This window comes from Pelodiscus sinensis, chromosome 5 (assembly GCF_049634645.1).
Source record: "Pelodiscus sinensis isolate JC-2024 chromosome 5, ASM4963464v1, whole genome shotgun sequence".
Taxonomy (NCBI): Eukaryota; Metazoa; Chordata; order Testudines; family Trionychidae; genus Pelodiscus; species Pelodiscus sinensis.
The window spans coordinates 110,884,899-110,909,629 of NC_134715.1; positions in this window are offsets into that span (position 1 = coordinate 110,884,899).

Below are 24,731 nucleotides of genomic sequence, written 5' to 3' on the forward strand. Positions count from 1 at the left end.
TTACTCCTCGTGAAACGAGGAGTAACGGTAGTTCGGAATAGGCACCCTAGTCCGAACTACCTAGTTCGAGCCCCGTGTAGCCGCGCTACACGGGGTTCGAAGCAGCGGGGATTTAAAAATGGCGGCTCCCCGCTTATGCTAATGAAGCCCGGGAAATTCAAATCCCGGGCTTCATTAGCAAGTGCGGTATGCATACATTACCCCGCTAGTTCGAACTAGCGGGGTAGTGTAGACATACCCTGGGACTCACTGTCTATGGTTTTAATCCTTACAGGCAAGACAATTCAGGTTAAGGCTCAAGAGTTAACCACTATGAAAAGACTTTAGATAACTGAACGGCTGGAATGTCCAGAAAAGGGCATTACCCCTCTCCCATTCATCACAGGTGTTGTGAGGATAAATACATTAAACATTGTGATGTGCATGGATGTGGGGTCCATACAGGTACCTTGGATAGCTAAATGGCACAACTTACCTGCAGAAGAGACCGGTATCTGGCTCAGTGATTCTGCTGCTAGAGAACTAGTGTCTGGTTCTCTTCTTGCTCAGTTTGTTTTCAGGTTATAAATTAATACTTAATGTCACCGATGTAACTGAAAGAAAATCACTCCCTATTATGCAGGCCCCAAACCTACTGAACTCATTGCACAGACTCCAGTAGGATTTCAATGATTAGGCCCCTAAGGTATGTCCACACTGCTTCTGGGAGCAAGGCTTCCAGCCTGGATTCACAGACTTATATTAATGGAGCTTGAGCTAGTGCTCAGAAATATCTGCATAGACAGTACTTTTATGCTGCAGCTTCAACTGGAGCTCAAGTTAGCAAGCCTGCCCGGGCTTTAGAGTCTGGGTTGCCATGCTTTTGTAGTTCTCTTAGAGTGCTAGCATGAGTTGCACTACCATGAGTCTGTGGACCTGCCTGGGAAGCTCGCTCTCAGATACAAAATAGACTTGTCCTGGTATCCAAGAGGAGCCAAATCTTGAAGGCCTCACTCAGACAAGGTTCCTTTGTGCTTGGTGTGTTACCATGTGCTGCTAAGTTCTCTTCTCTTTTTTTTTATACAGGAGGTTGACACTGCACAGCTGTGCATGATGTAACATACTAAAGCGCTACAAAATTGTCAGAAATGTTATTCAAGTTTTGTCTTGCTTTGCATTTGGATCTTCCATTATATGTCAAGCCTTTTTTTAAAAAATTCAACTTTTTTTTTTCTCTCCTGCTGCTTGTTACAACTCTGCTTCTTGTTGCAATCCCCAAATTCAAATAATATTGGAAAGGAACTCCCTGCTGATAATGAGAATTTCAGTGTATCCTATTTGCTGGCACTGCAGGAAGGGTGGCACTAAGCCAAAATGCACTCTGACATGATTCACCCAGTAAAACAGACTTGGGCGGTGGTGTTTGTATTTAATTGGAAACACCCAGCGTACAGAGGTGAGTAATGTGCTTATAAAAGATTAATTCTTTCAGGTACAACTGCATCTATAATCAAGTAAGTGTTAGTTGGTGAGTCACAAAAAGCGCCTTACCAGATCATTTGTAATAAGCTGTTAAATGGATGAACAGGAAGCAGCACCCTGTGGAAGGAAATCAATTTTCTCACAGGTCAATTTTATGGTGGTTGAAATTTTCATCTTTAGCACAAAGGATAAGCTCCATATTTGGTCTAATCACCACACTTCCATTGTCTTTTAGAACAGCTGACAACTTGGCCAAAGAGTCTTAATGCAATTTTATGCTGGACACAAAACAGCTTTTGAAATTCACCTAAACTGAAGTCAAAACTCAAAACTCCAGTCTTCCGAAGAAGTGGGCTGTGCCAACGAAAGCTCATGATACCATCTACATGTTTTGTTAGTCATAAAGTGCTACCAGACCATTTATTGTTTTTTTCTGTACAGACTAACTTGGCTACCCCCTGAAGCTTCTGAAATTAGGCAGTGAGCTGCAATGAAGTTCCTCTATGGGTTGGATTAGTAGTTGCTTTCTCTCGATACCTCCTGTATGAAGAAGGTTGCTTAGCTATGAATTCCATGACCTTCTCCCTTCTTGCCTTCAGCAGCACCTTCAAAGCCCTTTGTGTGTCCAGCTGCACTCCGCTCTCATTGTGCATGAATGATGTGGAAAGCTCCACAACACAAGAAAATTGCATCCTGGGCGCAAAGATTCACTGTAACTGGAGTCTGTCTGCAGTTTGCACATGGCAATGCCTTCAAGCAATTTAGAACTTCAGTTCTTTTCCACCACATGTATATGGTTTGCCTACGCAGTTTCCCCCCTTGGTCCCTAATCTATGGGCTGGAATTAGTTGGTGAGTTAATGTTTTCCCCAGGCTGCCTTTTAGAAATCATTTAAATGTAAGTGATGTAATGATGTGGTATTTCAGTAACGCCTCTTCCCCAGAGACCACAATTTCAAATATAAAGTGTCAACAGAGAGCACCATTCCGTTTCTTTAATTCAAGGCTCGTCAAATGGGACTATCTTAAGGTGCACTAGGGAACTTTTAAAGCATACCAGTAGGGTCCACAAGGGCCAACTAGTGAGCCACACACTAGTGTGCATTAGAATTTGTATGCTAAATGGTGCAGCCGAAGAAGAGCTCTCAGTGATTATCAATGATTACACAACTGGGAGGTAACAAGTCTCTCATTCTGGTTCAGCAACCTCAGGCTCATGCTGCCAAGCTATAAATATCTCTGTAGATGCTGCAGTTCCTACTGGCCTTTGAACCCTAGGAAAGAGGACTGCTTCAGAGCCTGAGCTCCAGCCCAAGATGTAATACTTATACACGGGAGTGCAAGCCCAAGTCTGTGAACTCAGTAGTCTGTCACTGTTTTGGACTGTGTAAATATACCCATAATTATTAAAACTGATTGAAAATTTTTGAACAAAACATTTTTCTTCAGAAAAAGCCTTTCCGATCAATTGAATATTGTCATGAACATTTTTTCTTTTGGTCAATTATTTGTTCATGTTTTGATGAAAGTTATGAAAACAAAATTTTAAAATGTTTTGAAAAAATTCACATCAGTGGAGGAAATAAATCCACTGGAAAAGAGGAGAGGAAAAAGAAAGTTTTCTTTGTCGTCCTTGAGAAACAAATCTTTTTAAAAAATGAAAAAAATCTTCTTTCAAGTTTTTTCACAAAATATATTCATGAGAGCTGTCCAAAATATTGGATGAAGACAATTTCCTTTGGCAGCTACAGTTTTGTGACCATTCAAATGTTTTGTCAAATCTTATCAACTGTACTGAACTTTTAATTCAGGAAAAAAAAACCATTCCAACAAGGTCAAAATATCCTATTTAGACATTTTCAGAATTAAACATTTTATTTTTTTTCAATCTGCTTTTCAATTAACTTCTTAAAATTATACCTGATGTTGTGCATTATAAAGTAAACAATTCAGGCTGAAATTAAAGTTTTGTTGAAATTGATCAATCCATGCCCCTTACCGCCCGATTTTATTGTGAATGGGGACAAAACCAAATTTCAAAATCCTTAGTAAAATGGAATTTCCATCCTCCATACAGCTATATTGAGTTCCGTGCAACTATTATGGCTCAGTGCCAAGAGAGGTAAGAATTCTTCAATGTAAAGTTTGGATAGACTGGAAGTCTGTGGGAATGATGCCACTGTTTCCATTTGTATTCAATCATCTGATCACAATCGCTGAGCTATAGGCTAAATATTTTTGAATGTCTGGCCAACTTTGGTGCTCAGTTATATTGCTATGATTATGATTCCGTCTTATCTGCAACTCAGTAACATAGTCTATAGTGATGGACACCTTACAAATCCTTGAAATGTTAATCTTGTGTTGAGTATTCAGAAATACATTGACTTTCCAAGTTTGTGTGTTCTAGTTGTTGTTCACACTAAGTTTAGAACCTATGTTAATTATTTTTCCAAGATCATGATTATTGTTTCTCCTATAAATTGCATTAATATATGTCACGGAATAAGAAACAGATAATGCCCTAATTATTGAATATGATGCCAAGTTCCTCATAACTTCCTGTTTTTCAATCTTTACCAGAAGAATTGAGACGATTCCACATAGTCAGCATATTCTTCAAGCTTATCAAAGGTTGAATCTTCAAAGGTCCTGAACGTTATGGCCATGATCCAGCAAAGCATTTTGTGTAAGTTGCTCTTATCCACCTCTGGAAAGAGGTGAAAATGATAAATGAGGACACTGCAGCAAATTCAGACTTCTTGAATGAGACAAAATTGTTAATGGAGTTGTACTCCATTCTGAATTCCTACCTGGGAAATAATAGTGAAAATCCTCCTGGAATCAGTAGGGCCTTTCAAGTCTTATCAATACGAGCAAAATTTCCAGAATGCGTTTCTGTACAGATTCTCACATGCATACAGCATATTAGAATATTTCGATGCTTTGGTCTTCATTAGGACTCTTACTATGCATTTGTTTATGCACCTTTATATTTAACTTAAATATATGTGCAGTCACATTTCTTTCAATCATATTTTTAAATGCTTGGGTGGCTTAAAGCAAAAATGCTCAGCATGGTACTGGATCAAGCCACAAATCTGCAAAGTGGAGGAGATTTTAATTAATAATTTTTCACTACACGTTGAATCTCTCTAGTTCAGTACTCTCAGGGCCTGACTCGTGCCAAACCAGAGAATTTGTTGGACCATGGGAAGTCAATATTGACTAGCAACATTACCAATATTTCCACTGCTTACTAGGCTCTTAAAAGATATTTTGGGATAAATTAGAGATAAATAACTGCACAGACACTGAGAGCCAGAACTAGTGGCTGTAAACAAACTTTAGATGACCGTGGGAAATTTGGCTATATCCATGATAAGTGGACATCCAGCTAACTAAAAACTTGCTGAATCCCAGATGTTGCTGGACCAGAGAGGTTCATCCTGTACTGCTGTCAAATGTATAGCTTCTATATTTTAATGCTCCTCAAAAGATTTCCATTGTTGGCTTGGGAATGTCTTAAAATGTTGTCTCTAAAATGATTGTCTTCACATTTATTTTTTCCTCGTCTAAGCAACAGAACAAACTGATTCATATAAATACAAAATGAATGATAAAGCTGTCATTCACAAAAGTTGTCTTTAAAGACAGAAACTGGCAAACTTTCTCTTGGCTCCAGGGAATCTGTAATCCACAGAGTGTGGGATCAGCTGCTGACAGTCTGACATTCCTGAGTCAAGTGGTTAAACTATGCAACTAGTATTTGCTTCCTGTTTCTTTCAAGAGAGCACGTGTGCCTACACCATGTTAGGAGGTGAGCTCATAAAATCTGAGAGGCTATGAAGGGCTGGGTTTGTTCAATACAATAAGGATGGAGGATGAATAAGGTGAAAATGAATTTTTGCAGGAATTAATTTTGTTGTTTTGGCAATTCATTAGATGGTAAATTTTCTTCTAATGAATCAGTGCTACTGACTCGTCATTTTCCTAACCACTTTTAGTAATAAAATTCCACGGAACTTCCTGAAGAAATATGAGTGCTTGTCTATTCCATAGCCTAACCATATTCCAGCTTGGACAATTGCCTTCTACCTGCTAGGTGTATATACTGTTTGACAAAGTATTTTACCTCACTTCTTATGCCTAAAACTAACACCCTTGTAATGGCTGTAGTTAGTAGGTAGGCAAAATTACAACATTCCTAGATGTGTGATATGTGTAATGCTTTACATTATTTTGGACCTGATTTTGATCAGTTTGAAGTTGACTAGCTCTAACATTATTTAAGAAGTAGACCCACTGAAATCATCAGTGTTCCCACTTGTGGAGCAAGGTACTTGTCAAAATATAACTCATTATTATTTAGACTGAGATGGGATGATAAACCCCCAAGGATTCCACCTTCCCATTGTAAACGCTGAAATCATGCTAAGGTTTTATCTTTTCTACATGAAAAAAACCATTTTATATGGATTACAGTGCAGCAATGGATCTGAGAGCTACCCTGATTTCACAATGCAAAAGAATGATTAGATACAGTGTATCCCAAGACAAAGGCTTATACTGAGCTGAAGCATCAAAGGAACTATGCTCTCATTTGCTAAATTGCAACATTTAAAAAAAGTACTAAATTTGTCAGGTTTCTGAAGCCAAGGTCAGAAGTGACCAGAATCAGTTGAAACATAGAAAAGTATTCTCTTGCCTCTCCAGTTTCTTACTGAGTTTAGCTGGCCATATGGGCTGCTGCAGAAGACTGACCTGAATAGTTACTTGTAGCTCTTGTTGAAAAGTACAGAAAGGGTTGCCAGTATTCACTGTGTAAACTTTACTGCTTTTCTGTCTTTTCAGGATTTTGTAGGCTGTCCGTAGAGTGGATGTGATTACCTCCACATTTGTGTCACTACCGACCACAATATAGAAAAATTATGCAAAGGGTTTTTAGAGCCTCGTAAATCATTCAAGCACAACGCAATCATTGACTAATTAAAAATGGAGCAAGGCCTGTCAAAACAAACCTGCTATGAGGACTAGTTTAAAATATGACTGGAGACTTGAGAAATGTGGGTTAGAGGACTCAGAATAATTGTTAAAGAGAAAAATGGCATGCTTTGGGCAAGAACACAGCTCAACCCGTCATGGTCATGCCAGGAGAGATGTGGGAATGCCACTCCCCTGCTCAGCCTCCCCAGCCTGGTCTCCAGATATATGAGGAATTTGGATCTGTGTTAGTACAGCACCTACCACCAGGTGCATGAGTGGAGCTCCTATGTGCTATAGCAATACAACTACCAAAAAACAGTAACAGGGCTACTAGTTCCTTCTGCAAGCAAATTGGACAGGAAAGTTTGGAGAATGGGTGGATCACTGACCCTGTCCCCCTTTCCCCCACAGTACTGACCCACTGAACTGAGCTAATTGTGGTCGGGAGTATGCTATGTCTAGTAAGGGACTGTAGCTAACTATTCCCCTAATGGAGCAAGGGGAGGTATTCCTCTTCCCCAGGCTTCATCTGAATTTAAACATTCAGATCAAGGATACCCGTGTACTACTCTGAGAATGGGGTTCGTGTTTTGAGTATGGAAGTCAGAGTACTCAAAAATCTGACTCTTCTATTTTTGGTCTTAACTCCCATATTCATCAGTGTAGGTTACGTGAGTCATCTAATTAAAGACAATAAAACAATTTGCATGAGTAAGGACTAATCACTTAATTCTGTGTGACTGCATTAGCTCTTATTACTACTCAAAGTAGTTGATAGAAACCAACTTTCTCACTGATCTATCTGCATGAATGTGCTCATTGAAGACTTGGATCAAATTCCTAATATTTTTTACTTTCTTGTTTCATAAAAAAGAGCATATTCTGCAAGGGGTACATCTACACAGAAGTGTTATTTGGAATAACTAGTGTTATTCCAAAATAACATACTCCGTGTCTATACCACAAGCAGTTATTTTGACAATGTCAAAATAATGTTGAGCTGGAGGACTTCTTATTCTGACTCCTTGTAACCCTCGTTTTATGAGGAGTAAGGGAAATGGGAGGAAGAGTGCGCTTTCTTGGACTTTCTGCTGTGTAGACAGCACCAAAAGCCGAAATAAGCTGCTTTGACGTAAACTGCAATTGACGTAGCTCAAGCTGCATAGCTTATTTCAGCTTTAGACTTGCTGTGTAGATGTGCCCTTCGGGAGCATGAATAGGAGGAAAGCTACTTTTAATCTTTAGTTCAGTACTAAATAACTGCTTCAGGTCTTGAATAATTTATTTCTGAAATTTAAAAGGATCTAATGTAGTTTCAGATACATATAGTGGACTGTGTCCTTTGCTCACTTGCACTGGTGCAAATCAGGAGTAATTCCATTGAAGTCAGTGAAGTTAAACTATTGTAAAATTGTTGAGAAATCACAATCTGTCCTACCATTAGTCAGCTGAAAGAATCTTTCCCTTAACCACTTAATTTCTAGGAAACAGTGCAATGTGACATTACAAGGATCCTATTTAGAGAGAAGCACTGAGCAGATCAAAGCAGTAACTACTGGAAATGCTTTCTGAAGGTATGTGTAACTATAAAATGTTTTGAGTGGCTGCCAGTATTTTGTAATCAGTGTTGTAAAGTTTTGTGATACTCTTGATGTCTGCAGATGTTATGTGGCCCCTGGCAGAAAGCTGATGTTCTAAATTACCAATTATATACCTAATGGAGCCTTGAGAACAAACTCCCGCTTTCCTATTGGTCACTGGAACAGTTTTTAAATGGTAGGAAGGGACCAATACTGTAAACATAATGCTGTCTCCATAGCAATGTGCAGCTCAGCGTTTAACTTTTCAACACTTGAAAAGGTAATTGCTGTCTTTTTTTTCTTTATATTTTTCTATTCCTGGTTTATAACAGCAATAATAACCTCCTGAGTTGGGCATTTCCTGGCAATTAATGACTGACTGTATTAAGAGTCCTTGGCTTTCCTCAAGCCCTCAAATCCTCCAGCCATTCATTAACTGCCAGGAAATGCCCTTCCCGATAGCCATTATTGCTTATAGAAACCTGGATTAGAAATGTAATTACAGAGGTCTAACCTTCTGTGCTTTTTTTTCTACCACCCCACAATATATATCATCATTATCTGCTGAATTGACTGAAGGCTAACATCATGGCAGTGCTGGCAAAGGTACTTCCTTATTAAGCTTTTACCATACAATTGTCTTATGAGTTGCTTTGAGTTATTGGTTTTCTGTGATTTGCCAACAGATTGTAGCCATGTTTCCTTTTCCATGTGTACGTAATCTGATTAAAACTGCAGTTCCAAAGCTCTAGTTGCTATTAACAATGTTTAAAATAAGACATATTGTCCTGATCCTGCAATCAGATCCCCACAGATGGACCACAGAAATCAATGGGGCTGTGCACAGGCTATAGAGCCTGCCTTGGTGGATCCAACAGCCTACAAAAACAACATCTAATATATCACCCTAAGGAAAGTGCAATGTCAAGATGCATCCCTTCCCCCAACACAATGCTTTATAGAATTATAGTCACAAAAATTAAGGCCAGAAGGGACCATGAAGATTACCTTTCTGTCTAACACAAGCTAGAGAGTTCCATCCATATGCTTCTGTACTGAACCTTAATATGCATTAGTCAAATAAATTAGCTTACAGAAAGGCATTTACTTTATCTTGCAGCTTCTCCTATGTTCTGGGCAGTTGTTTTCTACTTCATTGGCATATTATGCTAGCTTCCTACATTTTCCTAATGTGTAACTTACACCATGATTTTTGTCCTCCCTGAATTTGTTCCTGAAAACTTTGTTTGAGCAAAAAGCTCACTCCCTAGTCAGGTCCCTATTTATGGACCAAATAAAAGCAAAATCCCAAGAATTATATTATTTGTATCCTTGGAAGAACTCCCACTAGCTCATTAATTTCTGTTACTGACTTTTGTGCAGCCTGTATGGCACCATTTAATAATGACTTAGTGTCTTGAACACTCTATATAACCATAACTACTTACATACTTCATAAATGCTTCAGTGTTAATTGTTTTAATGTACAAAGGGTATATAATTTGGATCAAAGGGCACTTTCTGTGAAGTCTTAATTATGTATTCCAGCACTTGTACAAAATATTGCTTCTTGACATATAGGTCATGTTCTAATAAACAGAGGAACCACAATAATGTGGACATGAAATTTAATTATTATATTACTGAATCATCTCTTTAATTTGAAGGCCTTTTAAAAAGCACAGTCTGACTGACTGCAACCTCTGTCAATTCCTTCCAGAAGTGTTGGTGTGTTATGACAATACAGGGCAAAAGCATAAATGTCTTTTGAAAGCTCTTTAATTGTAACCATTCCACTAATGTCTGTTGTGCATTAAAAAGTTTAAAAAGAACAAAGATGAATATTATAAAACATTTTTAAAACCTTCAGTTTTCATCTTGCATACTAAAGTAATACCTTTATATTCCACTCTGCTTAAAGTAAAAAGGTAAGGAGTGTCTATTAAAGACAAAATTATTTCTATGCAATAATTAAGCTTCCATACTGTAATGCTGACTCCCAAATAACATAATGTACTTAATTATGGCTTAGTTGTTTACAAAATATACCTACACACACACACACACCTTCTTTATCAAAAATGTAACAGATTCTGTGGAGGGGGACTGATCCCAGGCATAAATGTAGTGGTTCCTGCTCCAGCTGATTTTCACCCTGCCTCCTGACAACCCCAGCAAAGGGACCATGGTGGATGAGGGTGTGTGTAAGTATGATCATGTGCAGCTTCTCTCCACTGACCCACTGCTGACATAAGGCCCAGGGGGGAACTGGGTGGCATCAGGCAGAGCAAGCTGTAAGCTGTTCACTGAACCCGCCCCCCCTCCCCACAACTTCTCCTGTGCCAAGTGGAGCTCGGATACAAGAGAGAACAGAGCCCACCTTTGATTCTTTTCTGATTGCTTCTCTTTTAAGACTGCAAGTCATGAAAATTAGGTTTAACCGCTGTCCAGTTTTCGACTGAAACACCCGATTGAAAAGACACTCTGCTGGCTCCAGTTGGCACTGCCAAATGGGCCATTACAAGGCCTGTCAGTAAAACAGCAAAGCTAAGGCAGGCTGCCTAACTACCTTGCTCTGCATGGCTCCTAGAGGCAGAAGCATGTGCCCCCTCCAGCTCCTATGCATAAGAGCCCGTGGGCTCTGCACACTGCCCCTACCCCTGCTCCTGCCAGCTCTGCAGCTCCCTCTGGCTGGAAATCACAGCCAAAGGGAGCTGCAGGTGTGGCACCTGTGGATGGGATAGTGCGCAGAGCCATCTGGCTGCTCCTCCATGTAGGAGCTGAAGGGGAGATATGCCATTGTTTCCTCAGTTGACTTGACGTAAGCACCACAAGTAACCTGCATCCTTAACATCCTCTCCCCCCCACGCCCCAGACTCCTGCCTCAGCCCTGTTCTTCCTCCTGCCCTGTGAACCCCTCAGTCTCAGCCCAGAGCCGCCTTCTGCATCCCAAACAATCATCCCTAGCCTTACATTAGAGCACACCCCTCTCAGCCTGAGCCCTCACCACTATCACACCTTAACCCACCTCTATAGCCCTGATTCCCCTCCCCACAGTCTGTTCCAGCCTGGAGCACCCTCCAACACCCCAACCTATCATCCTCAGCCTCACCCCCGAGCCCACTCCCAAGTGGCATCCTCAACCCCCATGCCCCAACCCTAATTCCCCTTCTACCCTCTCAGCTGCTTGGTCCCAGCCCAGAACAGCCCCCTACCCTCTCATCCCCAGCCCCACCCCAGAGCCTATACCCCCAACCAAAGTACTCAGCCCTTATCACATGCCAGCCCACTGCCTCAGCCCAGAGCCCCCTCTCAGGCTATGTCTACACTGTGCTGGTTTTGCAGAAGAAATATGCAAATGAGGCTAAGCATGGAATATTGCTGAGCCTCATTTGCATAATTAATGAGCAGCTGCTTTTTGCACAAGAGGCTTTTGTGCAAGAAGGAGCCATCTAAACTGCTCCTTCTTGCACAAAAACCCCCTCTTGTGCGAGAGCCATTTTTCAACTTTTTTTCCCAGAAAAATGGCTCTTGCACAAGAGGGGGTTTTTGCACAAGGAGCCGTGTAGACGGCTCCTTTTTGCGCAAAAGCCTCTTGTGCAAAAAGCGGCCGCTCATTAATTATGCAAATGAGGCTCAGCAATATTCCATGCTTAGCCTCATTCGCATATTTCTTGCGCAAAACCAGCACAGTATAAACATAGCCCCACACCCTGACCTTCCCAGTGAAAATGAGTAAGTGAGGGTGGGAGAGTGAGTGATGGAGGGAGGGAGGATGGAATGAGTAGAGGCGGGGTCTCAGAAAAGGAGCAGGGCCTTGGAGGGGCTGAGAAGGGTGTTCCAATTTGTGCAAATGAAAAGTTGATAACACTAATGAAAATGATACTCACATTCCACACAACCAATCCAGTGGGATTCTGATTCACTTCTGTAGTGGGGCAGGCATATGGGGCCACATGTTGCATTCTGGCCCAGCTATGCTTAATGCAGCAATAAGAGGGCAGAGTGAAGGTGGCTTTAAACTGCCAGCTGAGCATAGCTGGAGTGCAGCAGCAATGCAGCTGTCATGAACTCCTCACCTGACTATATCCTCAGCCCAACTGGAGTTGAAAGGGATGCAAAGTAATGGCACAATTCTGTGCTATTCAGGGAACCCCCTCATGCTGGAGGTATTCTTGACATGACAGATCTGCTTGCTTTATTTCTCCATTATGACACTGAAATGGTATAAAGGGTCCATAATGCATCATAGAATTGACCTCAGAGTTTATTTAGAATTTGTCTCTCAACAGAGATAGTCACACTGGCATGAGAGTATAATATGAAAACTCTTCTCCTCCCTCTACTCCAATCAATTTATTGTTCTGTATACAGCTGGATATTAATGAATGAAGATACTTATAATTAAATAAAAGCCTTCCCCTTATATTGAGCCTGCAGAAAGACATAATCCTATGTTTAAGACACTCTAGTTAATTCTCAGATGATGTGAAGCTATAACAATTTACACTAGCTGATGATCTCCCAATATAACTTTGCAGCCTTAACATTGTAGCCCAGGGCTAATATAAATAATGAATAAAAGTTAGAGTCATGTATTTAGATGTGATTTTGTGTATTGTGCAACTTAATATTTTGCTAGTGTCAGAATAAGAATACTTACGATTCCTTTACATTCATGTTTATAAATGTAAGTTATTCAAGAAAGCATATAATTATCATTAAATGGTACAGTGTTTATGGAAGGTACAATTGCATTATTTTAAATGGCAAAAAATCTTCAATAAAGCAGAAGGCATTTAGTACCAACCTTGCATCTTTCATTGTCATACATCTTAGTTTAGATGGACAAATCTCCTTAGTAATGAGAATTGCTGTCTGATTGGCCACATATGACTTCAGAGTAACTAAAATTGAGTTTTCACAATACATTGTAACTACAGCAAGCTATTAATTCTTTCTATATCAGATACATCTGGTTTGTCAAAACTAAGACTATGGTTTATTCCAACATGTGCTCTGCCAGGACTGGTTTTATGATCACTATAGGCCAAAGTTTTGCATTAGTAAAGACTGCATGGCTCTGCTCCAGGTAGCAAATATTCTCACCTCAGCATCCAGTGCAGAATGCCTTTCCTCAAACCAAACTAAGAGATCAATCTAGGCTTTAGGCTGATGTAATTTACATCTCCTTCTCTAAGTCTGCACTGATGATTCCTAAGACTTGTCTCTACCCAGAAGTAGCATTGCTATATTTTTAATGGTTTAGCTAAATGGACGCAGCTAGCTGAGTGCGTTCAGACGGTTGTGCTTGAGTCTGCATAATACCACACTGCATCAGCTTTGATGCTGTATGGTTAGGTATCACAAGAGCCCCTTGTACTGCCAGCAAGTTCACTGCATTCTGGGTAAAATGTTTGGTGTGTTATGGGAAATGAAGAGGCAGGCAAGGCTGGCCTTACCATGAGGCGAACTGAGGGGGCCACCTCAGGTGCCAGACTGTGGGGGGACGCCACTAGGACCCAGAGTGTAGAAAATTGTGTCTGCTGGTGGTGAATATGTATTCTCTCTGCTTTAGAATCACAGAGATGGTGCAGTGCCATGAGAAGAGAAGAACAGGAAGAAGGCAGAATTGAGATCTTTCAAAGTTTTGGCCCAAGCATGGGGGGCATAGGGGTGTCATTTGAGCTCCCCACCTCAGGTGCCAAAATGTTGTGGGCCAGCCCTGGAGGCAGGAGTCAAAACCAATATCCCTCCCTCCTCCTCACCCCCACTGAATCTCAGAGCTCATGGAGTGCCCACACCATTGCCAAACTGCACTCTGCCTGGATGGGTGAACCCCAGGGAACACATTCACTCTTGTACAGGAAAGCTGATCATATATTGGTGAAGCCATGGGACTATGCCTGGGATGCTGATGAGAAGAACCCACAGTTGGAGGGAAATGGCACAAGAAAACACATACTTTAATACTGCTTAGATACTTCTATGTCGTCTCTTCTTGGAGAAGCTGCTCTTAGTGAAGTGACACTTTTGGCGATACCAACAATTACTAAATGGCAGGAGCAGATTGTTTTGAAGGCCTAGGATGATCAGTGGTGGCTTCAGAATCTCAGGGGATATGTCTACACAGCATGTCTAAACTCGAAATAAGCTACGTAACTTAAGCTATTATCAAATTTGGGCATGTCCACTTATTTTGAAATAGATCACTCTTCCTCTGACTTCCCTTGTATCCCATACAATGAGGTTTACAGAAGTCAGAGTAAGAATTTATTATTTTGAAATAATGGGCTTGTTGTATAGACGCACAATATGTTATTTCAGTATAATGTCCGTTAGTCTGAAATAATGCTGCTGTGTAGATGTACCCCAGATGTAAATGTCACATTCCTAGTTCTGAGCACCACTCTAGCCCCGGCCCTGCAGGGTCAGAACACCAGAAGAACAGCAACCATGAATGGAGAGGAGTGAGTGTCAATCACAACATAGAAAACTGCCATCTCGGTTTGTTACTGGGGTTAGTGGAGGACCATTTGGTTTGGGGAAATGCATGAGAGCAGTTGTTCTGGAGAGCAGCAAGGCAACTCATCATCTCTTGTTGTGCATCCTGTCCAAGCATTTTGGGTTTCCTAATTGTGGGGCTGCTGTTGACAGGGCGCATGTACCAATTTTGTGCCTGCCTCACCTAGCTTCAAGGAAGGGCTGCTTCTCAATGGTTCTTTAGACCTTGGTGGATTGGGGAACAGATTTACAGACAATAACACTGGATAGTCTGGAAAAGTCCATGATATTAGAATACACTAGAATTTAAGGATAATCTGAAAAATCACTGTAAAGAACTTTATTCCCAAACTAGCCAGTGGCCACAAAAGGCATGTCTACACTAGGAAATGACTTTAAAATAGTTATTTCAAAATAACGTGTCCACACTATAGGGAAGCCTCAAAATTAGTCTGAGGCAGGCTTCATAATGTGGATGTGCTACCTCAATTGAGAGGCCCAGGAAGCACTGAGAAGTAATTACTTTGAATGACTCTGGGAAGTAGTTATTTCAAAATAATAGCACATCCAAACTAACACTATTTATTTCAAAATAAGCTTTATTCCTTGTGCAAAGCAGGAGTTATTTCAAAATAACAGGCTTGGTAGTGTGGACGCTCCACCTGCTATTTTGAAATAAGGGATAGTGTAGACCAGGGCAAAGGGAGCTGCTTGCTCCATTTTTGAGGGTAATTTAGCCTACCCTTTGCTTTTCTTGTGCATGCTGACTATAGAGGAAAAAATGTGTATGTGTGTACACATTTTGCGGGCTTTTCAAATTTTTGAAATTTTAATAACATTTTCAAAAATTGGATAATTTTGAACAACTCTATAGCTGGTCAAAAGTGGAAAGATTTCTGTCACATTTTGTATTTGTTTTGCTGATTTTTTTCATCAAAATTTGATGAACAGTTCTATTTCTTGATGAAGCAACAGTAAAAAAGTGGTTCCCCCAGTTTAAAGGCCATGTAGTTGTCACATCAAAGATGCATGAGTCTGGCATAATATTGACCTTCTGTATTTCTGAAAGAAATGAGTGTTCCCTAGTTCTTGCACAAATCTTTCTAAATGAAAAAGGGTTGATGTAAATGATGAGTCATTTGCAGAATGACTATTGAATTGCATGGGGCCTATGCATAGGCAAAATAGATCAAAAGGGAATGTGTGTAAGCAGTGTTGTATAAATTGAGAGGCATACACTGAAAGATACAAATAATGAAATGAATGGTGAAGGGAAGAAGAATGATCTGACTGATTAAACTGATACAAGTCAAACAGTGCTGCTGAGTCTTTGATGATTGTGTCAGAGGTCACCTCTTTACAATCGCTAAAGTTCCAAGGACATGCAACCTTCCTGACCCAGTCACAAAATTAAACAGGAGCTGTGAGACTTCATCAGCAAACAATAATACACAGATGTTCATAACTGATAAATGTCTAAGCAAATACTGTAGAAGGAGATTGGACATAGACAGCTTGTCAAGAAGAGAAAGTGGGTGGAGGGGAAGAAGTTTAAAATAAATTAATAGAGCTATGTCGAGGGGTGCCCTGTTTCGGAAGATCCCTCGGGTCTATTCTGTTGGAAGGGCGGGACTTGGCCCTCCCACAAGACTGTCCACCAGTTCCCACATCCGGCTCCACCTATATCTCTGACCCCTTTCTCAGGGTAGAGTGAGTTTGGGGCCCAAGTCCACACCCCGAGTCCCTCTAGGCAGGGTAACACAGCCTAGGTACCAGCATCCATACCCAGGTCCCCTTTGCTAGTACAGGCAGTCCCCGGGTTACGTACAAGATAGGGACTGTAGGTTTGTTCTTAAGTTGAATCTGTATGTAAGTCGGAACTGGCAAAGCCTCAGAAGCGCGGGGACCCACCGCTGCTGCGGGTTTGCTCGCGGTGCCCCTGGTCTGCTGGGGACCGTCTCCAGCAGACCAGGGGCACCGCGAGCAAACCCGCCAGGGCTGCGGCTTTGCTCCCGATGCCCCTGGTCTGCTGGAGACGGTCCCCAGCAGACCAGGGGCAGCAGGAGCAGCTTTTCTCGCCCCAGAGGTCCAGGTGGCTGACCGCTGCCTGTGAGCTCTGGGGCGAGAAAGCCCCGTTCGTAAGTGCGGATCCGACATAAGTCGTATCCGCGTAAGTCAGGGAATGCCTGTAGTAATATGGCTCAGAGTCCAAGTTCACAAGCAGGGCTCCTCTATTAGGGCAGATATGATCCAGAGGCCTAGTCCATAAGCAGGTCCCCTTTATTAGGGAAAAATACAACCCAGAAAGCCTAATCCACCGGCATGCAGGAAAACTTCTCCCACATAGGCCAGCCACAGAGGAGGTAGGAGGTCCCAGCCCAGGGCTCTGCTCAGCGGGGATTCCTGCTGCAACACACTGAGCACCCAGAGACCAGTTCCACACCCTGGGCCACTTCCCACCATTCCAGGTCTGTGGTTCTTCCCCATCATGTCTTGCTGGCATTGTGGCTCCTGGGGTCATCTCTCTCCCTCTCCCTCCCTCCATTATTGCTGTGTAGTCATAGTTCACTGTCACTCTCCCTTTCCCTTCCCTCCCCCTCCATTATTGCTGGGTAGTCACTGCTGTGGCAGCAGGGCTGGGCTCTAGCAGGAGCTCCTTCCTCTTCCACAGCCCACCCAGACTGGACTGCTCTGGAGGTTTTTATACTCTTCCTCCAATGGGAGCCTGCCCAGCAGAGCTGCAGGGGTAGGGCCCTTTCAGCCAGCTGGGCTGAGGCAACTCCCTCAGCTTCCATGCATGGTGGATACCCAGTCACAGGCTACTTCACTTATTGTGCCCATACTGCAGCAATAGTATATCAAAGAAACTCAGAACAGGCCTCATTCAGGTATAGTTTATCAGCTATTAATCAAATAGACTAAATCCATATTCATCCTGACTATTTAGTCTTCCTGGAGAGATACTTGGAATTTGAGTATTCGCTGAGAAATGCTGGAGTCTTAAGAATTTCTAAACCCAAGTCAAATATAGAAATAATAGATATGAGTAGACCATCAGATTCACTTTCAATGGACTTGTATCCTTTTCTCCCATCCAAGAACTTCTTAGATTACAACCTCGTTGTGTCTTCTTTAGTGTTTGCACAAAACCTGACATGAGACTCCAGTGTCAATTCGGTTCCTAAACAATGGGTATGTCTAGACTACATGGCTCCATCGACAGAGCCATGTAGATGAGTTTACTAGACATAGGAAAACGAAGCGGCGATTTAAATAATCGCTGCTTCATTTACATCAAAATGGCCGCCGCACTGTGCCGATCAGCTGTTTGGTGGCACAGCGGGGCAGTCTGGACTCGCTGTGGTCGACAAGGGGAGCCTTTGTCGACCACTCTGTTATGCCTAGTGAAATGAGGTTTACCGGAGTGGTTGACAAAGTCTTCCCTTGTCAACCGCGGTGCATCCAGACTGCCCCGCTGTGCCGCCACACAGCTGATCGGCACAGCGTAGCGGCCATTTTGATGTAAATGAAGCGACGATTATTTAAATCGCTGCTTCATTTTCCTATGTCTAGTAAACTCAACTACATGGCTCCGTCGATGGAGACATGTAGTCTAGACATATCCAATGCTCCAACAGTAAGTACTAATGTTCTAAAAAAATACAGGTAAAACGACTGATTGTATTTTAAGAGTAGTTTACTTTTCTGACATATAGTAATATTTTGTGTTGTTTTTAAGGGGTTAGAGAGGTGATGAGAGAAAGAGAGAGATTCTTTTCTGTTTAGTGCAATGCCAGCAGACAGTTAACTGAATTCCAATGACATACTTTCTCATTTATGAACATAAGAACAGCCATACCTGGTCAGACCAATGGTCCATCTAGCCCAGTATCCTGTCTGTCAACAGTGGCCATGCCAGATGCCTCAGAGGGAGGGAACACAACAGGTAATCCTCATGTGATCCCTCTCCTGTCACCAATTTCCAGACAAACAGATGCATTGGTAATGATGCATAAAGCGAGAAGGAACTCTGCTTGACTTCAGACTCTAGGCTGGATTTGCAGGTTTAGAAAGCAAAAAAAAAACAAAAAAAACAAAACAAAACAAAAAAACCCCCTCTGTAAACTGACCAAATCTGATGCCAAATCTGTTGGGAGAAATAAACATGGAACTCAATTATCTCTATTTTTGCTGGGTCACTTTTCAGAATATAAACCACACTTTGGAAGGGAGAACTGATAAGTATTGTTATTTAAATGAAATGCTATAGAAGAAGTAGAGAGGGTCCCATCTATGGACCAAACTAAAATAATTGGCCAAAAGCCTGTATGGTTTATTTAAACACATTTACTGAGAGATGTGACTGCTTTTAAGCTGAATGCTCACAGTAACAATTACCTGTGATCTTAATATCCATAAGCCTCAATAAACAGCCCATGGATTTATGTCTTAGTGAGAACGAACCTATTAGCTTCAGCCATAAATCTCATGTGCCTTGCGTGCAAAGTGAATTTTAATAAAAATCATATAAGGAGCCAGAGTTGCTAGGCTGGGTTTCACATGGCTGCCAACATTTGATAGCAATTAATAAGGACCTTTTGGGGGTGGGTAAGTAAAGCCATGTCTTTAGCTCCTGTTGACATGTACTGGACTCAGTGAACTTATCTGAAGGACAGAATGAAAGGGAGTTTTCTTAAAAATAAAAAGAGCAATATATGGAGACTATGACTTCTAAATAAAGACAGATGGTACACATGGGTCGGTACTGAGTTTACAACCTATTCTCATCTTCTCCTATATACCTACCACTATGTAAACCTCTGAATGCTATCAAATTAATTGGCAAAATGAAATATATATCTGCACCCACCAGGCCCTATAATGAGAACAGATTCTGTTCATAATGAATAGAAGCGGAGATTATTAGAATAAGCCGGGTGTCTGTCCATTTTCAAAGCTCTCACTTTTCATTGTACAGCCCACATCCTATATTCAGAGAATGTGATGCAGCTTCATTATTGACTCAGAATTAAAAGGTCAAGCAAATATACTATTAATTTTATAATGATATTTACATTATTTTTATAAACCAAACATCTTAGACCATTTGTCATTTGTATGAGAAGGGCAAAAGGGCACATATTGAGTGCCAACTGCTTTGTGCGGTCTCAGAAGTGCAAATCAGCTAGAAAGCTGCCGTAAAGGGGAAGCCAGAGAGTCCCCGTGACATAGAGGCTGCGTCTAGATTGTCATGATTTTCCGGAAATGCTTTTAACGGAAAAGTTTTCCGTTAAAAGCATTTTCGGAATAGAGCATCTAGATTGGCACGGACGCTTTTCCGCAAAAGCACTTTTTGCAGAAAAGCGTCCGTGCCAATCTAGACGTGCTTTTCCGCAAAAAAGCCCCGATTGCTATTTTCGTGATCGGGTTTTTTTGCGGAAAACAAATCTGAGCTGTCTACACTGGCCCTTTTGCACAAAAGCTTTGGACAAAAGGAACTTTTGCCTGAATGGGAGCAGAATAATATTTCTGCAAGAAGCACTGATTTCTTACAGTAGGAAGTCAGTGCTTTTGCGGAAATTCAAGCAGCCAATGTAGACAGCTGGCAAGTTTTTCTGGAAAAGCGGCTGATTTTCCAGAAAAACTGGCCAGTCTAGACACAGCCACAGGATATATTTCCTGGATAGAGAGTATTGTGCACAACTGGTCCCTAAAAGACCAATTCAATTAATTCTATTTAGCACAGACCTTAGGCTGCTCTAAGTTATTTCAAGGACCATAGATGCCCCTGGCTGCAAAGGACTGGAGAGCAGAGGGTGTTTTAGAATTATCTTTCCTTCTTGTTCAACTGGACCAAAAGTAAATTCAGTGCAGCTAAGGGCCTGGGCCAAATCCTCTCTGAGTAATTGTTGATTTAAGTAATCATGGTCAATTCAGCTATCAGTAACTCCACAGGTTTGACATGAATCTGTATATATAGAATAGGCCTGGCAGTGAGAATGAGGAAGATAAATTCTAATTGATCACTTTTCACTGGGAAGTTGGCCTCAGGTTTTGTATATCCTTTGAGCTATTGATGCTTTACCTGTGCCAGTACCTATACACACTGCATGCTACTCCAGTACAATTCATTTAAAATCTCAGAATGGGATGCTAGTTTTGAACTAATAATTAATATTTTGACTGCAGCTGGGATCAATCCTTTCACACTCTGTCAACATTAAATTCCAAAGAGAACACCATGCTTAGTTTTCTTCGGTGTGAGTCCTATTATCCCATGCCATGCACATGTACCTCTTAAACCAGAAGAGCCTGTGGATATCTGTGGCATAATAATGTAGGGAAGGAAGTGTATATTCCAGGTGAGTCCTGTTCTTGGGTGGGCCAACACTCCAGTACAGTACGGTGTGAGCTATTTCCCTATCTATGTACTCCTCTCCCAATACCTTCCTCTCATTCTAGGATCATGGCTCATGCTGATCTTGGTTTGTTGATTGAAATAGGTTCACTACAGTTGTCATCATATCCTAATGCTGTTTGCATATGGGTTCAACATGCATGAAAACAAACATCCCCAGCTGACTCAAAAATCATAAATGCCAATTCTGCCTGCAGATACTTGCATGCTGCTCCTGATTTGACCACTGAGAGCTGAATGTGTGTATCTATTTGACTCTAAGGGCCTATGCTGCTGAATACACAGGAAAGTTAATGGGAGCTGAGTGTGCACATCTTCAAAGATCAAGCTCTAAGAATCTAACAGCCCAACAAAAGACATGAAAAAGAGAACTAAAGCAAAAACTCCATCTTCAATCTATCTCAGTAGGTCTACTGACTATTGCAATGTATCAGTTAAGATCACTACAGGCCTATCCCAAATCCCAATGAAAGTTCTTCCATGGACTTCATTGGCTTAGGCGGAGAGGGTCTTGATACTTTGCAATATTTGCTTAAGTAGGAAGGGAAAGGGTGTAACTTCAGGCTCTGTGCCCTTGTCTTTGAGAGTCCAACGCTATGTCTAGATTGCAGGCTTCTTTTGGAAGAAACTTTTCCGGAAGAGATCTTCCAAAAAAACTTCTTCCGAAAGAGAGTCTACACAGAAAAGTGCATCGAAAAAGTGATCTGCTTTTTTGAAAGATAGTGTCCACACTGAATGCTATCTTGCATTTAAGCTGTGATTACTATGGATGGAGTGGCCACCAGGGTACCTGCGCTTTTTCCTCTTTCCTCTTCTTGTGAAAGAACTCCCTCTTCTCTGTCCACACACGCCTTTTTCCGAAAGAGCTCTTTCGGAAAAAGGCTTCTTCCTTATAGAAAGAGGTTTCCCAATGTTGGGAAAACCTCTGTTCTTTCGATTGTTTTTAAAAAGAACGCAATTGCAGTGTTGACGTTAGTGAAGTTTTTATGGAGAAACATCTATTTTTCCGAAAAATACTCTGCAGTGTAGACATATCTTAAGAGAAAAGTCTGACATTTTCTGAATGTGTTTAGATTGCATGTTGCCTGGGTTTGATTTTGTATAATTATAATACTTGCTTCTGACACTCGTATGTTCTGTACCAGTAAATTTTATATAAATAATATAACGTGCCAGTGATTTGTTATGGGGGTCTAAGGTTTACAAAAAATTACATATCCCAATATTTTTGTTCACGTTATTGATTGATAACCTGCCAAGTTTCACTAAAAAAAAAAAAGCAGCAGTCTTTTTAGGAACAAAGGAACAAAAATGTACTCCAAAACACCCATGTGTTTTTTTTTAAATATTTAACTTCTCTGGAGTGCTGTGTCTTTACTTTCCCAAGCTCACCCTGGAACATAATTTTATGGCCAAGTTATCAAACCCCTTTAAACCGAGGTTCATAACAGCAATAAGGACAGATCCTTAGGCACATTGGGTGGGCATTGCTATAGCACTTGCATCTTTAAAAGCATTATTCACACTATCACTCTTGTAATAGTGGCACCTGTTAATAGTGCTGCTGAAATCTCTCAGTGTTTTCATTATGAGCCACTCTTTTCATGAGTTAATTTCTTGGCTAATAAAAGATCACTTCCCAACTGAAACTTGGCTGAAAATGGCTTTTGTCTGGGACCAATTATTATTAATATTTTAAAATAAATTTTGCTTTTAAAAATCTGTGCTGCTTTTAAATTAAATGGGGGAAAGGTTTACTGGATTCAGCTGCCAACACAGCACATGTACCACCGATTTGGCAACGCTCTTTAGGCCAAATGGAAGTTAAAAGGTATGGTTGTCCTGTGTTTGCAGGGCACAAAACAGGCAAAAAAAGGTATCAGTTGCACAATGGAGTAGAAAACTGGAGTGCAGTGCATTGCTTTTGTGCGTGTGGGGGGAAGGGAGTATATTGGCTCGTGTCAGCAGTATACACCCTAACCCTAGCTTGCTGAAAGAGGGTGACCAGTGTTCCTTGCAAGCTATGCACTGGTGCAGCCACCCAGAGAGATTTAAATGTCACATAAGTATTAGCAGAGTGCTCAGGGGTAGGTTTTTGTTTCTACTGGTGGTGCACATTCACACATGCCTCAGTGCATATAAAATTATTCCACACATAAATGGAAAAGATCAGAGGAAACATTGGGTGTGGCTAACAAGAGACTGGGTAGACAGGTCAAAATCAGCTATCCCATGTACTCTGCCCTTCAAAAGTGAACTGATCACAGAAGGGTGTCTGAGGTTGTAAGTTAAGGCAGCTTCAGGAAACTTTAATGGAGAGGTATGAGTGTGGGATCCGTGTGGTAAGCTGTGCTTTCATTGACTGTTTTCTGTCATGGGGCGTGCGGAGAACCTGCATTGTAGCTCTTCACCACACATAGCTCATGACTTGCTGATCTGTTGTCTTCCTGCTATTCCTAATGATTCATGTCAGTTGCCTCCTCTCCAGCCCCTGGCTTTGTGTTCATCATTCTTGCTTGCACTCCTGCTGCTGCTGTCCAGCATGCTGTGCTGCAGTATATACACTACCACTCCCCTGATTCAATAGCTGGGTCTGTTCTTTTGTATGCTGGTTGCAAAGTTGGAGCTGTGAGTACAATCCCTTTCATAACAAGTCTCTCAAAATCCCTCTCTCCTGATTTAGGCTACAGGTGCACCTCTTCCACCCCAAACAGCTTGCATACTTCTTGGGGGTGAGGTCACATTCAATTTGTCACCCTAAATTTTGTTGCACATTTTAATCAAACAATATCCCTTACCCTTTCCCAGATTTTTCTGCCAATTAAGACAAATAAGGCTAAAATGTTAAGTAGTATGGATCATCATTACAATCACTACACAGGGTGAAATCATGGTCCCAAGGTAAATTGAAAAACTCACCCTGATTTCAACAGAGCCAGGATTTGATCCCGAGTATTCCAGACAAACAAACTTCATCATAGCAAAAAGTAAACTTCCAGTTTATATGTGATGCTGCTACAATGAGAGAAGCCCTCACAGATTTGCTTCCTCTATAATACCACTCCCTTATAATAAGCCTCATAGGAGCATCTGAATTTCATCTTGCTGGAACAGTCCAGATTTAATACCCATTTTACATATGCAGGGTCATAGGGGATTTTTGTCAATTAAAAAGATATCCAAAAAATGAACTTCAAACCAGGAGTACCTAGGTTTGGGCTTAAGTGTAGTACATTTAGTATTCCAGTCTGTACTTTTGCTGGCCTGTAGAAACAACTCTTTCAAGTATCTATGCATTTGAGCAGTACTGTCCAAGCACATTCTACAGGATTTTAGACTGGGGTGGGGAGCCTTTTTAGGTCGGGGATCACTGAGCCACAGAAAAATCAGTTGGGAATTGCACACAAGTGAGAAGCAAGAAAAACCAACCAAACCCTCACTGGTGTGCCCCCCAACTGAGAAGGGGAAAGACACTCGCCACATTTCTCTCGCACACCAGAGCCTAGGGGACCCAGGCTAGTAGATTTTGTGTGCTCCAGCCCCGCAGGGGGATGGCAGGGGGAGGGGGGGGGGGGGCTGGAGCACCAGTGCAGGCTCCCGAAAGCTGAGGAGCTTCAAGGGCCAGATCCAGGCAAAGGGCCTGAGCTTCAAGGGCCAGATCCAGACAAACCAGAAGCTGGATGCAGCCCCTGGGCCTTTGGTTCCCCACCCCTGATTTAGGGAGAACTGTCTCTCTGTCTTTGAAATGTGCTGTCCAGGCAGATAATGCTCACCAGTTACAGA